Source organism: Neophocaena asiaeorientalis, unplaced genomic scaffold (genome assembly GCF_003031525.2).
Source record: "Neophocaena asiaeorientalis asiaeorientalis breed wild unplaced genomic scaffold, Neophocaena_asiaeorientalis_V1.1 scaffold346, whole genome shotgun sequence".
NCBI lineage: Eukaryota > Metazoa > Chordata > Mammalia > Artiodactyla > Phocoenidae > Neophocaena > Neophocaena asiaeorientalis.
The window spans coordinates 1,002,852-1,021,752 of record NW_020175400.1 but is presented as its reverse complement, the minus strand read 5'-3'; the positions used below and the strand labels follow the sequence as shown (position 1 = coordinate 1,021,752).

Below are 18,901 nucleotides of genomic sequence, written 5' to 3'. Positions count from 1 at the left end.
TGAGGATATGGGCATTCTACAAAACAACTGTTACAGTCTTCAAAAATTCAATGTCACGAAAATAAAGGTGGGGTACTGGACTAAAGAGACGTAATAACCAAATGTAACGCATAAACTCTGGTTAGATCTTGATTCAAAAGAACAAAATGCATATAAGAAAAAACCCTAACTATAAAAGACATTTTGGGGTCAATTGGGGAAACTCAAATTATGACTTAAATGATACTAGGAAATTAGTGTTAATTTTCTTACATATGATAATGGTATTGTGGTATGTAGGACACTGTCACTCGTAAGAGATGCATGCTTAGCAATAATTAGCTAGTAGTAGTAGTTAAGGGTGAACTGTCCTATCTGCAATTTGTTTCAAAGGATTCAGAAAAAATTATATATATATACATATATATATATACACACACACATACACATAAGTACATACAAAGCAAATATGGAAAAATGTTAAAAACTGTTAAACCTGTGATAGCTTACAGGTGTTTGCTGTACTATTCTTTCAAGCTTTCTTTTTTTTTTAGCTTTATTGAGGTATAACTGACAAAATTGTTAAGATATTCAATATTTATAGTACAATGTGATGATTTGATATACCTTGTGAAAGAATTCCCCCAAGTTAATTAACACATTCATCACCTCACGTATTTATCTTTTTTTTTTCCTTGGGGGTGGGGGTGATACCTTTCAATTTTTCTTATTTTTTAAAGTATAGACAAAACTGGAAGAAAATAAACTGGTTACACCTGGGGTTACAATACCAGGCAATTTTGTTTCATTTGTTTATCCACATTTTCTTTTCTCCTTTTTAAATTAATTTTTATTTTTATCAAAAGATTACATAGAGTCAAGAGATATATATATTTTTTAAAACCCTGCATATCCTGGCCATGGCAGGCCACCCCCAGCAATCATTTTCATCTCTTTTAGCTATTTTACCCTCATGCTTCTAAAAATTAATTGCTTCTCTTTTCATAAATTTGGAACATCATCTATAAACTATTTATTATGATGAGGATTTTAGCTCTCATACCACTTTCTACTTTTTCCCCTGCAATTAACCTGTTTTTCCTGCATACTCTAAAAAAAGGTTTCAGGTTGCATATTATTATAAACGTATAGTTAATCTCTGGATGCACACACAAGAAACCGGGGACAATGGCTGCCTTTGGAAAGAGGAACTGAAACTCAAGGTGGAAGGAAAATTCTTTCCAATATACATGCGCACGTTTTTTAAGTTCTTACTAAATGCAAGTATCACCTATTCAAAAATAAGTTGTTTAGGTTTTTTTTCTTAAGTCCATGTTAATGGCCAGAACATACTTCCAACGAAGTATGACATATTCTACCAACATAACATCATGCACAAAGAAGAAAGAAAATACGGACATTTTCTTACGGACACTTAGAAATACCTGCTGTTCTTTGAGTAATATAATAATATGACTATACAGGTGTGATTTGAAACCTAGTTTGACACTCCCATTTATGGTGAGAAAACTGAGGCACAGAGAAGCTAAGTGATGCACTCATGGCTGCACAGCTCTTGGCAGGCAGAGTAGCAACTAGAACTTAGGTCTCCTAAATTCCATCTCAAGACGGTAGCTTTTTTGTTTTTTTAATAGATCTTTATTGGAGTATAATTGCTTCACAATACTGTTAGTTTCTGTTGCACAACAAAGCAAATCAGCCATATGCATACACATGTCTCCACATCCCCTCCCTCTCATCCTCCCTATCCCACCCCTCTAGGTAACTGCAAAGCAGGAAGCCGATTTCCCTCTGCTATGCTGCTGCTTCCCACCAGAAAACTACTTTACATTCTGTAGTGTATATATGTCAATGCTACTCTCACTTCGCGTCAGCTTCGCCCTCTCACCCCATGTCCTCCAGTCCATTTTCTATGTCTACCTCTTTATTCCTGCCCTGCAACTAGGTTCATCGGTACCTTTTTTTTTTTTTAGATTCCATATATATTTGTTAGCATATGGTATCTCTTTTCTCTTTCTGACTTACTTCACTCTGTATGACAGACTCTAGGTCCATCCACCTAACTACAAATGACTCAATAACTTTTTATGGCTGAGTAATATTCCACTGCATATATGTACAACATCTTTATCCAGTCATCTGTCAATGGACATTTATATTGCTTCCATGTCCTGGCTATTGTTAACACTGCCTCAATGAACCCTGTGGTACATATCTTCTTCTGAATTATGGTTTTCTCAGGGTATATTCCCAGTAGTGGGATTGCTGGGTCATATGGTAGTTCTACTTTTAGTTTTTTAAGGAAACTCCATACTGTTTTTCATAGTGGTTGTATCAATTTACATCCCCACCAACAGTGCAAGAGGGTTCCCTATTCACCACACCCTTTCCATCATTTATTGTTTCTAGATTTTTTGATAATGGCCATTCTGGCCGGTGTGAGGTGATACCTCATTGTAGTTTTGATTTGCATTTCTCTAATAATTAGTGATGTTGAGCATCTTTTCATATGCCTCTTAGTCATCTGTATGTCTTTCTTGGTGAACTGTCTATTGAGGTCTTCCACCCATTCTTTAACTGGATTGTTTTTTTGATATTGTGTTCCATGAGCTGTTTGTGTATTTCTGAGATTAATCCTTTGTCCGTTGTTTCATTTGCAAGTATTTTCTCTCATTCTGAGGGTTCTCTTTTTTGTCTTGTGTATGGTTTCCTTTGCTGTGCAAAAGCTTATAAGTTTAATTAAGTCCCATTTGTTTATTTGTTTTTATTTCCGTTACTCTAGGAGGTGGGTCAAAAAAGATCTTGCTGTGGTTTATGTCAAAGAGTGTTTTTCCTATGTTTTCCTCTAAGAGTTTTATAGTGTCTGGTCTTACATTTAAGTCCTTAATCCATTTGGAGTTTATTTTTGTGTATGGTGTTAGGGATTGTTCTCATTTCATTCTTTTACGTGCAGCTGTCCAGATTTCCCAGCACCACTTATTGAAGAGGCTATCTTTTCTCCACAGTATGTTTTTGCCTCTTTTGTTGTAAATTAGGTGCCCATATGTGCACAGGTTTATCTGGGCATTCTATCTTGTACCACTGATCTATATTTGTTTTTGTGCCAGTACCATACTGCCTTGATTACTGTAGCTTTGTGGTATACTTTGAAGTTGGGCAGCCTGATTCCTCCCCCTGCAATTTCCTTTCTCAAGAATGCTTTGGCTATTCAGGGTCTTTTGTGTTTCCATACAAATTGTAAAATATTTTGTTCTAATTCTGTGAAGAATGCCATTGGTAGTTTGATAGGGATTGCACTGAATCTGTAGATTGCCTTGGATAGTATAGTCATTTTCACAATATTGATTCTTCCAATCCAAGAACATGGTCTATTTCTCCATCTGTTTATGTCATCTTTGATTTCTTTCATCAGTGTCTTATAGTTTTCTGAGTATAAGTCTTTCGCCTCCTTAGGCAGGTTTATTCTCCAGGTATTTTATTCTTTTTCTTGCAATGGTAAATGGGAGTGTGTCCTTAATTTCTCTCATTTTTCATTGTTGGTGTATAAGAATGCCAGAGATTTCTGTGCATTAATTTTGTATCCTGCAACCTTACCAAATTCACTGATTAACTCTAGGAGTTTTCTGGTGGCATCTTTAGGATTTTCTATGTATAATATCATGTCATCAGCAAACAGAGGCAGTTTTACTTATTTTCCAGTTTGTTCTTTCATCAGTGTCTTATAGTTTTCTGAGTATAAGTCTTTCGCCTCCTTAGGCAGGTTTATTCTCCAGGTATTTTATTCTTTTTCTTGCAATGGTAAATGGGAGTGTGTCCTTAATTTCTCTCATTTTTCATTGTTGGTGTATAAGAATGCCAGAGATTTCTGTGCATTAATTTTGTATCCTGCAACCTTACCAAATTCACTGATTAACTCTAGGAGTTTTCTGGTGGCATCTTTAGGATTTTCTATGTATAATATCATGTCATCAGCAAACAGAGGCAGTTTTACTTATTTTCCAGTTTGTATTCCTTTTATTTCTTTTTCTTCTCTGATTGCCGTGGCTAAGACTTACAAAACTGTTGAATAAGAGTGGTGAGAGTGGACATCCTTGAATTGTTCCAGATCTTAGTGGAAATGCTTTCAGTTTTTCACCATTGAGTACGATGCTTGCTGTGGGTTTGTCATATATGGCTTTTATTATGTTGAGGTAGGTTCCCTCTTTGCCCACTTTCTGGAGAGTTTTTATCATAAATGGGTGTTGAATTTTGTCAAAAGCTTTTCCTGCATCTATTGAGATGATCATATGGTTTTTATCCTTCAGTTCGTTAATGTGGTGTATCACATTGATTGATTTGCATATATTGAAGAATCCTTGCATCCCTGGGATAAATCTCACTTGATCATGGTGTATGACCCTTTTAATGTGCTGTTAGGTTCTGTTTGCTAGTATTTTGTTCAGGATTTTTGCATCTATGTTCACCAGGGATATTGGTCTATAATTTTCTTTTTTTGTGATATCTTTTTCTGGTTTTGGTATCAGGGTGATGGTGGCTTCGTAGAATGAATTTGGGAGTGTCTCTCCCTCTGCAATTTTTTGAAAGAGTTTGAGAAGTATCAGTGTTAGGTCTTTTCTAAATATTTGATAGAATTCGCCTGTGAAGCCATCTGATCCTGGCCTTTTGTCTGTTGGAAGATTTTTAATTATGGTTTCAATTTCATTACTTGTGATAGGTCTGTTTATATTTTCTAATTCTTCCTGGTTCAGTCTTGGAAAGTTGTACCTTTCCAAAAATTTGTCCGTTTCTTCGTGGTTGTCCATTTTATTGGCATATAGTTGTTTGTAGTAGCCTCTTATAAGTCTTTGTATTTCTGTAATGTCAGCTGTGATTTCTCCTTTTTCATTTCTAATTTTATTGATTTGTGTCCTCTCCCTTTTTTTCTAGACGAGTCTAAGGGTTTATCAATTTTGTTTATCTCCTCAAAGAACCAGCTTTTAGTTTTATTGGGTTTTGCTATTGTTATCTTCATTTCTATTTCATTTATTTCTGCTCTGATCTTTATGATTTCTTTCCTTCTACTGACTTTGGGTTTTCTCTGTTCTTCTTTCCCCAGTTATTTTAAGGGTAGGGTTTACTTGAGATTTTTCTTATTTCTTGAGGTGAGGTTGTATTGCTATAAACTTCCCTCTTAGAACTCCTTTTGCTGGGTCCCACAGGTTTTGGGTCATTGTGTTTTCGTTGTCATTTGTTTCTATGTATTTTTTAATTTCTTCTTTGATTTCTTCAGCGATCTCTTGGCTATTTAGTAGCACACTGTTTAGCCTCCATGTATTTGTGTTTTTTACAGTTTTTTTCCTGTAATTGATTTCCAATCTCATAGTGTTGTGGTCAGAAAAGATGCTTGATATTATTTCAATTTTCTTAAATTTACTGAGGCTTGATTTGTGACCCAAGATGTGATCTATCCTGGAGAATGTTCCATGTGCACTTGAAAAGAAAGTGTATTCTGCCACTTTTGGGTGGAATGTCCTATAAATATCAATTAGATCTGGTCTATTGTGTCATTTAAAGCTTGTGTTTCCTTATTCATTTTCTGTTTGGATGTGTTTCCTTATTCATTTTCTGTTTGGATGATCTGTCCATTGGTGTAACTGGGGTGCTAAAATCCACTACTATTATTGTGTTACTGTCGATTTCTCCTTTCACAGTTGTTAGCATTTGCCTTATGTATTGAGGTGCTCCTATGTTGGGTGCATAAACATTTATGATTGTTATATCTTCTTCTTAGATTGATCCTTTGATTATTACATAGTATCCCTCCTTATCTCTTGTAACTGTCTTTAATTTAAAGTCTATTTTATCTGATATGAGTATTGGTACTCCAGCTTTCTTTTGATTTCCATTTGCATGGAATATCTTTTTCCATCCCTTCACTTTCAGTCTGTATGTGTCCCTAGGTCTGAAGTGGGTATCTTGCAGACAGCATATATATGGGCCTTGTTTTCGTATCCATTCAGCTAGTCTGTGTCTTTTGGTTGGGGCATTTAATCCATTTGCATTCAAGGTTATTGTCAATATGAATGTTCCTATTACCATTTTCTTAATTGTTTTCGGTTTGTTTTTGTGGGTCCTTTTCTTCTCTTGTGTTTCCCGCTTAGAGAAGTTTCTTCAGCATTTGTTGCAAAGCTGATTTGCTGGTGCTGAATTCTCTTAGCTTCTGCTTGTCTGAAAAGCTTTTGACTCTTCCATCGAATCTGAATGACATCCTTGCTGGGTAGAGTAATCTTGGTTGTAGGTTTTTCTATTTCATCAGTTTAAGTATATCCTGCCACTCCCTTCTTTTTTTTTAAAAAAACTTTTATTTATATACTTATTTTTGAAATTTATTTAAGTTCTTTCTTTATACAGCAGGTTATTATTAGTTATCCATTTTACACATATTAGTGTATATGTGTCAATCCCGATCTCCCAATTCATCACACCTCAGCTGCTCTGCGGCATGTGGGATCTTCCCGGACCAGGGCACGAACCCGTGTCCCCTGCATTGACAGGCGGACTCTCAACCACTGCACCACCAGGGAAGACCTGTACAGCATCTTCTTTATTCATTCGTCTGCCAATGGGTATTTAGGTTGCTTCCACATCCTGGCTACTGTAAATAGTGCTGCAGTGAACACTGCGGTGCATGTGTCTTTTTCAATTATGGTTTCCTCTGGGTATATGCCCAGTAGTGTAATTGCTGAGCCAAATGGTAATTCTATTTTTAGTTTTCTAAGGAACCTCCACACTGTTCTCCATAGTGGCTGTATCAATATACATTCCCACCAACGGTGCAAGAGGGTTCCCTTTTCTCCACACCTTCTCCAGCATTTGTTGTTTGTAGATTTTCTGATGATGCCCATTCTAACTGGTGTGAGGTGATACCTCATTGTAGTTTTGATGTGCATTTCTCTAATAATTAGTGATGTTGAGCAGCTTTTCATGTGCTTCTTGGCCATCTGTATGTCTTCTTTGGAGAAATGTCTATTTAGGTCTTCTGCCCATTTCTGGATTTTTTTTTTCTTTTAATATTGAGCTGCATGAGCTGTTTATATATTTTGGAGATTAATTCTTTCTCCGTTGATTCGTTTGCAAATGTTTTCTCCCATTCTGAGGGTTGTTTTTTCGTCTTGTTTGTAGTTTCCTTTGCTGTGCAAAAGCTTGTAAGTTTCATTAGGTCCAATTTGTTTACTTTTCTTTTTATTTCCATTACTCTAGGAGGTGAATCAAAAAAGACCTTGCTGTGATTTACGTCAAAGAGTGTGTTCCTATGTTTTCCTCTAAGAGTTTTATAGTGTCTGGTCTTACACTTAGGTCTCTAACCCACTTTAAGTTTATTTTGTGTATGGTATTAGGGAGTGTTCTAATTTTTTTTACATGTAGCTGTCCAGTTTTCCCAGCACCACTTATTGAAGAGACTGTCTTTTCTCCATTGTATATCCTTGCCTCCTTTGTCATAGATTAGTTGACAACAGGTGGCTGGGTTTATCCCTGGGCTTTCTATCCTGTTCCATTAATCTATATTCCCGTTTTTGTGCCAGTACCATATTGTCTTGATTACTGTAGCTTTGTAGTATAGTCTGAAGTCAGGGAGTCTGATTCCTCCAGCTCCTTTTTTTCCCCCTCAAGACTGCTTTGGCTATTCGAGGTCTTTTGTGTCTCCAGACAAATTTTAAGGTTTTTTGTTCTCATTCTGTAAAAAGTGCCATTGGTAATTTGATAGGGACTCCACTGAATTGGTGGATTGCTTTGGGTAGTATAGTCATTTTCACAATATTGATTCTTCCAATCCAAGAACATGGCATATCTCTCCTTTTGTTTGTATCATCTTTAATTTCTTTCATAATTGTCTTATAGTTTGCTGCATACAGGTGTTTTGTCTCCCTAGGTAGGTTTATTCCTAGGTATTTTATTCTTTCTGTTGCAGTGGTAAATGGCAGTGTTTCCTTAATTTCTCTTTCAGATTTTTCATCATTAGTGTATAGGAATGCAGGAGATTTCTATGCATTAATTTTGTATCCTGCAACTTTCCCAAATTCATTGATTAGCTCTAGTAGTTTTCTAGTGCCATCTTTAGGATTCTCTATGTATAGTATCATGTCACCTGTAAACAGTGACAGCTTTACTTCTTCTTTTCCAATCTGTATTCCTTTATTTCTTTTTCTTCTGTGATTGCCATGGCTAGGACTTCCAAAAGTATGTTGAATAATAGTGGTGAGAGTGGACATCCTTGTCTTGTTCCTGATCTTAGAGGAAATGCTTTCAGGTTTTCACCATTGAGGATGACATTTGCTGTGGGTTTGTCATATATGGCCTTTATTAGGTTGAGGTAGGTTCCCTCTATGCTCACTTTCTGGAGAGTTTTGTTCATAAATGGGTGTTGAATTTTGTGAAAAGCTTTTTCTGCATCTATCGAGATGATCATATGGTTTTTATTCTTCAATTTGTTAATATGGTGTATCACATTGATTGATCTGCGTATATTGAAGAATCCTTGCATCCCCGGGATAAATCCCATTTGATCATGGTGTATGATCCTTTTAATGTGTTGTTGGATTCTGTTTGTTGGTATTGTGTTGAGGATTTTTGCATCCATATTCATCAGTGATATTGGTCTGTAATTTTCTTTTTCTGTAGTATCTTTGGTTTTGGTATCAGGGTGATGGTGGCCTCACAGAATGAGTTTGGGAGTGTTCCTTCCTCTGCAATTTTTTGGAAGAGTATGAGAAGGATGGGTGTTAGCTCTTCTCTAATGTTTGACAGAATTCACCTGTGAAGCCATCTGGTCCTGGACTTTTATTTGCTGGAAGATTTTTAATCACAGTTTCAATTTCATTACTTGTGATTGGTCTGTTCATATTTTCTATTTCTTCCTGGTTCAGTCTTGGAAGGTTAAACCTTTCTAAGAATTTGTCCATTTCTTCCAGATTGTCCATTTTTTTGGCATAGAGTTGCTTGTAGTAGTCTTTTAGGATGCTTTGTATTGCCCTGGTGTCTCTTGTAATGTCTCCTTTTTCATTTCTAATTTTATTGATTTGAGTCCTCTCCCACTTTTTCTTGATGAGTTTGGCTAATGGTTTGTCAATTTTGTTTATCTTCTCCAAGAATCAGCTTTTAGTTTTATTGATCTTTGCTACTGTTTTCTTTTTTCTATTTCATTTATTTCTGATCTGATCTTTATGATTTCTTTCCTTCTACTAACTTTGGGTTTTGTTTGTTCTTCTTTCTCTAGTTCCTTTAGGTATAAGATTAGATTGTTTATTTGAGATGTCTGTTGTTTCTTGAGGTAGGATTGTATTGCTATAAACTTTCCTCTTAGAACTGTTTTCGCTGCATCCCATAGGCTTTGCATCGTCGTGTTTTCGTTATCATTTGTCTCTAAGTATTTTTTGATTTCCTCTTTGATTTCTTCAGTGATCTCTTGGTTATTTAGTAATGTATTGTTTAGCCTCCATGTGTTTGTGTTTTTTACGTCTTTTTTCCTGTAATTGATTTCTAATCTCATATCGTTGTGGCCAGAAAAAATGCTTGACATAATTTCAATTTTCTTAAATTTACTGAGGCTTGATTTGTGACCCAAGATGTGATCTATCCTGGAGAATGTTCCATGTGCACTTGAGAAGAAAGTGTAATCAGGTGTTTTGGGATGGAATGTCCTATAAATATCAATTAAATCTATCTGATCTACTGTGTCATTTAAAGGTTTTGTTTCCTTACTAATTTTCTGTTTGGATGATCTGTCCATTGGTGTAAGTGAGGTGTTAAAGTCCCCCACTATTATTGTGTTACTGTCGATTTCCTCTTTTATAGCTGTTAGCAGTTGCCTTCGGTATTGAGGTGCTCCTATGTTGGGTGCATATATATTTATAACTGTTACATCTTCTTCTTGGATTGATCCCTTGATCGTTATGTAGTGTCCTTCCTCGTCTCTTGTAACATTCTTTAAAGTCTATTTTATCTGATATGAATATTGCTACTCCAGCTTTCTTTGATTTCCATTTGCATGGAATATATTTTTCCATCCCCTCACTTTCAGTCTGTATGTGTCCCTAGGTCTGAATTGGGTCTCTTGTAGACGGTATTTATGTGGGTCTTGTTTTTGGATCTACTCAGCGAGCCTGTGTCTTTTGGTTGGAGCATTTAATCCATTCACGTTTGAGGTAAATTTCAATATGTATGTTCCTATTACCATTTTCTTGATTGTTTTGGGTCTGTTTTTGTAGGTCCTTTTCTTCTCTTGTGTTTCCCACTTAGAGAAGTTCCTTTAGCATTTGTTGTAGAGCTGGTTTGGTGGTGCTGAATTCTCTTAGCTTTTGCTTGTCTGTAAAGGTTTTGATTTCTCCATAGAATCTGAATGAGATCCTTGCTGGGTAGAGTAATCTTGGTTGTAGCTTTTTCCCTTTCATCACTTTAAATATGTCATGCCACTCCCTTCTGGCTTGTAGAGTTTCTGCTGAGAAATCAGCTAGCTGTTAACCTTATGGGAGATCCCTTGTATGTTATTCGTCATTTTTCCCTTGCTGCTTTCAATAATTTTTCTTTGTCTTTAATTTTTGCCAGTTTGATTATTATGTGTCTCGGCGTGCTTCTCCTTGGGTTTATCCTGTATGGGACTCTCTGCGCTTCCTGGACTTGGGTGGCTATTTCCTTTCCTATGATAGGGAAGTTTTCTACTATAATCTCTTCAAATATTTTCACAGGTCCTTTCTCTCTCTCTTCTCCTTCTGGGACCCCTATAACGCGAATGTTGTTGCATTTAATGTTGTCCCAGAAGTCTCTCAGGCTGTCTTCATTTCTTTTCATTATTTTTTCTTCATTCTGTTCTGCACCAGTGAATTCCACCATTCTGTCCTCCAGGTCACTTATCCGTTCTTCTGCCTCAGTTATTCTGCTATTGATTCCTTCTAATGTATTTTTCATTTGTTATTGTATTTTCATCTGTTTATTTGTTCTTTAATTCTTCTAGGTCTTCGTTAAACATTTCTTGCATCTTCTCGATCTTTGCCTCCATTCTTTTTCCAAGGTCCTGGATTATCTTCAGTATCGTTATTTGGAATTCTTTTTCTGGACAGTTGCCTATCTCCACTTCATTTAGTTGTTTATTTGGGATTTTATCTTGTTCCTTCATCTGATACATATCCCTCTACCTTTTCATCTTGTCTATCTTTTTGTGAATGTGGTTTTTGTTCCACAGGCTGCAGGAATGTAGTTTTTGCTTCTGCTGTCTGCCCTCTCCTGCCACTCCCTTCTGGCCTGCAGAGTTTCTGCTGAAAAATCAGCTGTTAACCTTATGGGGTTTCCCTTATACATTATTTGTTGCTTTTCCCTTGCTGCTTTTAATATTTTTTCTTTGAATTTAATTTTTGTTAGTTTGATTAATATGTGTCTTGATGTGTTTTTCCTAGGGTTTATACTCTATGGGATTCTCTGTGCTTCCTGGACTTGGGTGACTATTTCCCTTCCCATGTTAGGGAAGTTTTCAAGGATAATCTCTTCAAATATTTTCTCAGACCCTTTCTTTTTTCTCTTCTTCTTCTGGGACCCCTATAATTAGAATGTTGGTGCATTTAGTGTTGTCCCAGAGGTCTCTGAGATTGTCTTCAATTATTTTCATTCTTTCTTCTTTATTCTGCTCCTCTGCAGTTATTTCCACCGCTTTGTCTTCCAGCTCACTTATTCGTTCTTCTGCCTCAGTTATTCTGTTATTGATTCCTTCTAGTGTATTCTTCATTTCAGTTACTGTGTTGTTCATCTCTGTTTGTCCTTTAGTTTGTCTAGATCTTTGTTAAACATTTCTTGTATTTTCTCAGTCCATGCCTCCATTCTATTTCCAAGATTCTGGATCATCTTTACTATCATTACTCTGAATTTTTTTCCAGGTGGACTGCCTATTTCGTCTTCATTTATTTGGTCTTGTAGGTTTTTACCTTGCTCTTTCATCTGTGACATATTTTTTTCCGTCTTTTTTTTTTTCTTTTATGAGTGGGATTTTATTTCCCTTCCCATGTTAGGGAAGTTTTCAAGGATAATCTCTTCAAATATTTTCTCAGACCCTTTCTTTTTTCTCTTCTTCTTCTGGGACCCCTATAATTAGAATGTTGGTGCATTTAGTGTTGTCCCAGAGGTCTCTGAGATTGTCTTCAATTATTTTCATTCTTTCTTCTTTATTCTGCTCCTCTGCAGTTATTTCCACCGCTTTGTCTTCCAGCTCACTTATTCGTTCTTCTGCCTCAGTTATTCTGTTATTGATTCCTTCTAGTGTATTCTTCATTTCAGTTACTGTGTTGTTCATCTCTGTTTGTCCTTTAGTTTGTCTAGATCTTTGTTAAACATTTCTTGTATTTTCTCAGTCCATGCCTCCATTCTATTTCCAAGATTCTGGATCATCTTTACTATCATTACTCTGAATTTTTTTCCAGGTGGACTGCCTATTTCGTCTTCATTTATTTGGTCTTGTAGGTTTTTACCTTGCTCTTTCATCTGTGACATATTTTTTTCCGTCTTTTTTTTTTTTCTTTTATGAGTGGGATTGTGTTCTTGTCTTACTGGTTGTTTGGCCTGAGGCTTCCAACACTGGGGTTTGTAGGCTATTGGGTAGAGCTGAGTCTTGGTGCTGAGATGAGGAACTCCATGAGATCTCACTCTGATGAATATTCCCTGGAGTCTGAGGTTCTCTTGTTAGTCCAGTGGTTCAGACTCAAGAGTCCCACTGCAGGAGCTTCAGCCGGACCCTGGGCTCGTGAACCAAGATCCCCCGAGCCGCCTGAGGCGTAGAAAGAAAAACCAAAAAACATACAAAAAACCAAAAAACAATAACAAAGTAAAAAATAAAATTAGACTAGGAAACTAATAGATAAGTTAGGAAGAATATAAAAATAAATAAAAGTATAGATGAATCAACAACCAGAAGGTACATCAATACCACAATAGTAAAAAAGAGAAGGGGAAAAAGAAAAAGGCAGGGGAAGGCCTTGGCTGTGGAGGGCAGGGCCTAAGCAGGGGTGAGGTTTGGGCGGTGGGTGGGGCCAATGCTCAGGACCCACAGGACTGGAAAAGGCCCTGGGAGCTGTGAGGGGTGGGGCTCAGGCTCAAGGGAGAGAAGGGGCCCAGGTGTGCCCCCACCTCTAGTCTCAGAGGGCAGGGGACCTCACCTGGGAGCCCAGCAGGCTTCCTGGTCTTGAGTGGGTAGGGCAATTGCCCTCCGCTCCTCTCTTGCTCCTCCTGGAGGGCCCCTCCCACTTGCCTCTCCTGATCTCCCAGGTCTCCTTCCTATGCCCTCAAGGACCCACATGGCCCGGAGGGGGCTTTGGAGAGCAGGGGACCCGCCTGGGAGCTTAGCAGGCTCCCTGTGCCTGAGTGGGCGGGGCAACCGCCCTCCACTCCTTGCCTGCTCTTTCCGGGGGCCCCTTCTGCCTGCCACTTCTGATCTCTCCGGCCTCAGGGGTGCTGATCCTGTCTGGCCTCCACTTCTCCTCCCCCCTCAGTCCACCTACATCCTACCGGTTCGCTTTGGGGTTCCTTCCGTCTCCTTGGGCGTCAGAGTCCCCCACCAGCAGCTGGCAGGCACCCTAGTTGTAGGGAGATGCTAACTCCACGTCTTCCCACACCGCCATCTTGACTCCACCTCAAGACGGTAGCTTTTTAAAAGACAAAAAATGGTCTTTTTATTCCAAAGACAGATTTGAGGAAGTAGAGTGGGAGAGGCTAAAAGCAGGAAAACTAGCTTCTAAGAAGTGATTATGGTCAACCTGTGGATCAGCAGTCAGGAATTCAGCTAAAGGCTCTATTTTCCAAACTTCCCATGCTAAAAAAGCCACCTATAGTACTGGTTAGGACAATAGAGTATGGGCCCCAATCCAGAATCACTGAAGGAAGGGCTGTGGGATTCCATAAAAACTACAAACTATAGTTTCATGATTCCTTATTTAACACCCTTGGGCGTCAGAAATGCTTCGTAATTCAGAATTGACCAGATTTTGAAAAGGTAACATACCATATAGCACATAACACCCCAAGCAGGCAATATCCCATAATCAACCATATTAATATTTCTCCAGCAAAACATAAAAAATTCACACTGAAATAAATAAAACTAAAAATAGCTACATGTCAGCCAGTTCAAATCTGTTTTGTCGAGGAAAATCTTTCCATTTTCAGAAGGGCACAGATGTAGCATTGTCAGAACAGGTGTGCAATATCTAATAAAATAACTGTTCTTTTTTTTTTTTTTGGCCATGCTATGCAGTGTATGGGATCTTAGTTCCCCAACCAGGGATGGGACCCGTGCCCCCTGCATTGGGAGTGTAGAGTCTTAACGACTGGGCTGCCAGGGAAGTCCCTAAAATAACTGTTCTTTAAAAGAAAAATGAAAGACTTAAAAATCGTGATTTTCTCTGTCCCTGCCAGGAGGTCACTATAATTACCCTTCTCTTTTTCTTCAGACATGTAATACTACGTTTTGCTATAGAATCATTGTTGTGAAATGCATCTAATCATCAAGATTATCCTCATCATTCTTATTAGAGAAAGAGGTTAAAAGTCCCTCAATACATGTAACTGGCAAATGTTCCTTAAAAGGTGCCTGTTTGAATACTGCTAAGTCAGTAAGTGAGCCAAAACCTAGACAGAAGCACACTGTTTGCTAAAACAAATATTCTACCTGAGCAAGTTTGAAAATGTCCTATTTTTCTCTTTCTTTTCTCCCCTTTTTTGTGACAAAAATCTTTACTGAAAAGACAAACATATTGCCTCCCTAGCCCCTGCCTTCTTTACCACTATATCTGAATGCTAATGAATATACAGAATCAATGTACAGAAAGAAGTGCTTTTTTGGGTATTGGCAGAAATAAGGTGGCAGCTACCTAACCTTCTCATACCATTTGGCCACATCAAGCTAACTATTAATAAGACATTGTGACATATGTAGAATAATAACCACAGAATTGAATAGCCCCATTATTTTTTCTAAGAAGTGACTGGAACATTATATCCCTCAGTGTTCAAGGTGTAACTAGAAAAGAATGTTATTAAAACCAGTCAAAGCTCTATGTAATATCTTTCGGTAGCTATGGTATAGGGAGATTTGTGTGTGCTATTTGTCTTTTGCACTTTTAGGAAGTAGTGTGTGGAGACTTCCCCCAAAAGTTCCGTGACTAGAATAATCCACATGACAACTTAAAATAAACAGTAAGTAAATAAATAACAAGAATTTAAGAAAAACCTACAACAGAAAATTCAGCAAAATAAAGCTGATAGTAAGTTTAAATATTATAATTTAACAAGCCATAATCTGGAAATTATATACTGTGCATTTATCCTTTAGTTATCAAATATACCATTATATTTCCTGTTCTTGTAAGAGGTACTTGAAGTTCAACATATAGGATATTTACATAGAAGTCAGACTTCTAGCCATCTCAAGCAAAGACAGAAGTGACCATGGAAGCAAAAATGTGTCTCAGAGCTACAAAATAGCCATTGGCCTAAGTCTTAAATTCCACTGACCATGCGACCTCAAACTAAGAGACTCATTAATTCATAACCACAATTCCACTGGTTTCTAACTCATAGAAGAAGCAGCAGTAGAAGCTAGGGCATTAGAGGCAGATACACGGACAGCAGGTACAAGTGAAACTGATGGTGTTGGAAAAACTGAAGTGTATTCAGAATAGACACTGTTATTATGGTCCAATAAAGTCACTGATAGTCCCAGTGAGGATCTTAAAAGATTAACAACAATAACAAAAGTTCCTGAATAGTCTAAACAGGCATAATACCAATAAGATAATTTTCATTTTAAAAAATCCATTAAATCTTTTAAAAATCTGACAAATGAAAACACAACACATGTACAGCAGTTTCATTCGTAACAGCCTCAAATTGGGAAAGAAAAAAAAAAAGACAAAAACCCAAATGTCCATCAACAGGTGAATAAACAAATTACAACATTTCCAAGTAATGGAAAACTACTCAGGAATAGAAAACATGAACTACTGAAACACACAACATAGATGAATCTCGAATATATACTATTCAGGCCAAACTGGAGGAACAGGGACCAAATTTACCTCTGAAATAACTAAAACACTGGACAAAGTATATGAAACAAAGGTTTTCAGACACTGGACATGTGACTGTGTCCAGGTAGCATAGGACTATGAAAGGAGAAACAAGGTGAGCCCTACAATTGCCCCAATTTACAGAATGGATAGTTTCCAGGCCACAGGGCAAAACAGAAATGTAGCCAGAGCCTAGAAGTCTCCTCGACTTGAGCATAAAGAACTGGGAGTTTGGGGAAGTGAAGGCAACTTAAGATTGTAGGGCAGTACAGAAATGAGAACTACACAAAGATCTACAGATGGTCTCTCCTCAAGTCTTGATGATCAGCACATGCATTTCAGGGAAGTACCAAGGACGGAAAAAGAACCAACTAAAAGGAGCAGATAGGACAATTCTAAAAGTTAATATGGGGCAGGGATAATTCGTTTCCACCAGCCAGAGTGGAAATGTTCATAACACATGGGCTTTGGATAGCATACTCAAAAGTTATTGTTCAGTTGTGGTGCAAAATTAACCTTAGACTGAAGGCTGCTCTGGACTTGCCTAACAAAGCCTTTAGGGCTTCCCTGGTGGCACAGTGGTTGGGAGTCCACCTGCCGATGCAGGGGACATGGGTACGTGCCCGTGTCCGGGAGGATCCCACATGCTGTGGAGCGGCTGGGCCCGTGAGCCATGGCCGCTGAGCCTGCACATCTGGAGCCTGTGGTCTGCAACGGGAGAGGCCACGGCAGTGAGAGGCCCGCGTACCACAAAAAAAAAAGCCTTGAAACAGGAATTCCCTGGCAGTCCAGTGGTTAGGACTCAGCGCTTTCACTGTCGTGGTCCAGGTTTAATCCCTGGTCAGGGAACTAAGATCCCACAAATTGTGTGGTGTGGCAAAAAAATAAATAAATAAAAGGTAGGGGGAAAGACTGAGCACATTAAATAGAGACTTAGATGATAGAAAATATATTCAAGACGCAGCCCAAACCTCTGAAGATGAAAAAGAATATGTCTGAAATGAAAACCACACAGCATACCACCCTGAAAGCACCCAATCTTGTCTGAAAACCACACAGAATGGAATAACAGCAGATTAGACATCACAGAAGAAAAGTTTAGTGAAACAGAAGTCATAGCAATAAAAAACTATTTCAGGATGCAACTAGAGATTATCATACTAAATGAAGTCAGAAAGAGAAAGACAAATACCATATGATATCACTTATATGTGCAATCTAAAATATGGCACAAATGAACCTATGTACAAAACAGAAACAGACTCATAGACATACAGAACAGACTTGTGGTTGCCAAGGCGGGGAGGGGGAGGGAGAGGGATGGATTGGGAGTTTAGGGTTGGTAGATGCAAACTATTACATTAAGAATGGATAAACAACAAGTTTATGTATAGCATAATGGATACTACAGGGAACTATATCCAATATCCTGCGATAAACCATAATGGAAAAGAATACGAGAAATAGACAAATCCATAGTTATAGTCAGAAATGTCAACACCCCCTCTCAATAACTGATACAGCAGGAAGACAAAAAAATCAATAAGCATAGAGAGGATTTGAACAACACTACCAACCAATTTGACCTGATATTTACAGAACATTCTGCCTGACAACAGCAGATACACGTTCCTTTTAAGTACACACAGAACATTCACCAAGATAGACCATACTGAAGACCACAAAACAAATCTCAATAAATAGAAAGGGATTTGAATTATGCAAAGAGTATTCTCCAATCACAATGGAATGAAAATAGAAATCAGTAACAGAAAGATACCTGAAAAATTCCCCCAAATATTTAGAAATCAAATAACACTTCTAAATCACCCACGGTAAAAGAAGAAATCAAAAGAGAATAAAAATACAACATTTCAAAATTTGTGGGATGCACCTAAAGTAGTATGTAAAGGGAATTTTATAGTAGTAAAGGCCTATGTTAAGAAAAACAGAAATGTCTCAAATTATATGTTGTGTTTTTGTTTATACTCAGTTCAAAATATTTTGCAATTTCCCTTGTGATTCTCCTTTGACCCATGGGTTATTTAGAAATGCACTCTTTAATTTCCAAATATTTGTGGATTTCCCAAATTAAGCTTCCACCTTAAAACACTAGGAAAGCCAAATGAAATCCAAAGTAACTCACAAAAAAGAAATACTAAAAATATGAGTAGAAATAAGTGAAACTGAAGACAGGAAAACAGTAAAGAAAAGCAAACCAAAAGTTGGTTCTTTGAGGAGATCCATTAGCCAGACTAATGAGGAAAAAAAGAAAGATATGAATTACTGATATCAGGAAGGAATGAGAGAGGTGACATCACTAGACTAATACTTATTAATTTGTATTAATATACAAATATCAAGAGGATAATTAAGTATTGTGAATACCTTTATACCAATATATTAATTCTTGAAATACACGCTACCAAAGCTCACTGAAGAAGAAACAGATAGACCTGAACAGACCTATTAAAGAAACTGAATTTATGATTTAAAAACTTTCCCACAAAGAAAAACTCCAGGCTCAGACAGTATTCACTAATGAATTCTACTGAGCATTTAAAGAAAAAAATCATAATTCTATGCCAACTCTTCCAGAAAACTGAAGAAGAGGGAATATTTCCCAACTCACTTTATGAAGGCCAACATTACTGATACCCAAATCAGATAAAGATGTTACAAGAAAACCACAGAATGGTATCACGGATATAGACATAAAAAGTATCTGTAACATTTTAGTAAATGTTTAGACCAAACAATATATACCTTATAACCAAGTAGGATCTATCTCAGGATAGAAAGTTAGAGACTTCAACATCCTC

General features: G+C 37.4%; 1 protein-coding gene across 3 annotated transcripts in view; it reads right to left on the bottom strand.

Annotated features, from left to right (window-relative positions):
- SEC11A (SEC11 homolog A, signal peptidase complex subunit) overlaps positions 1 to 18,901 on the bottom strand; it is a 56,435-nt gene that overhangs the window by 23,631 nt on the left and 13,903 nt on the right. The window contains exon 2 of one of the 3 annotated variants that reach the window (XM_024766513.1): positions 13,522 to 13,658. The exons of the other annotated variants lie outside the window; for them this stretch is intronic. The gene's annotated coding sequence lies outside the window, so the exon portion shown is untranslated. The remainder of the gene's footprint in view (positions 1 to 13,521; positions 13,659 to 18,901) is intronic. 3 annotated transcript variants of the gene reach the window in all.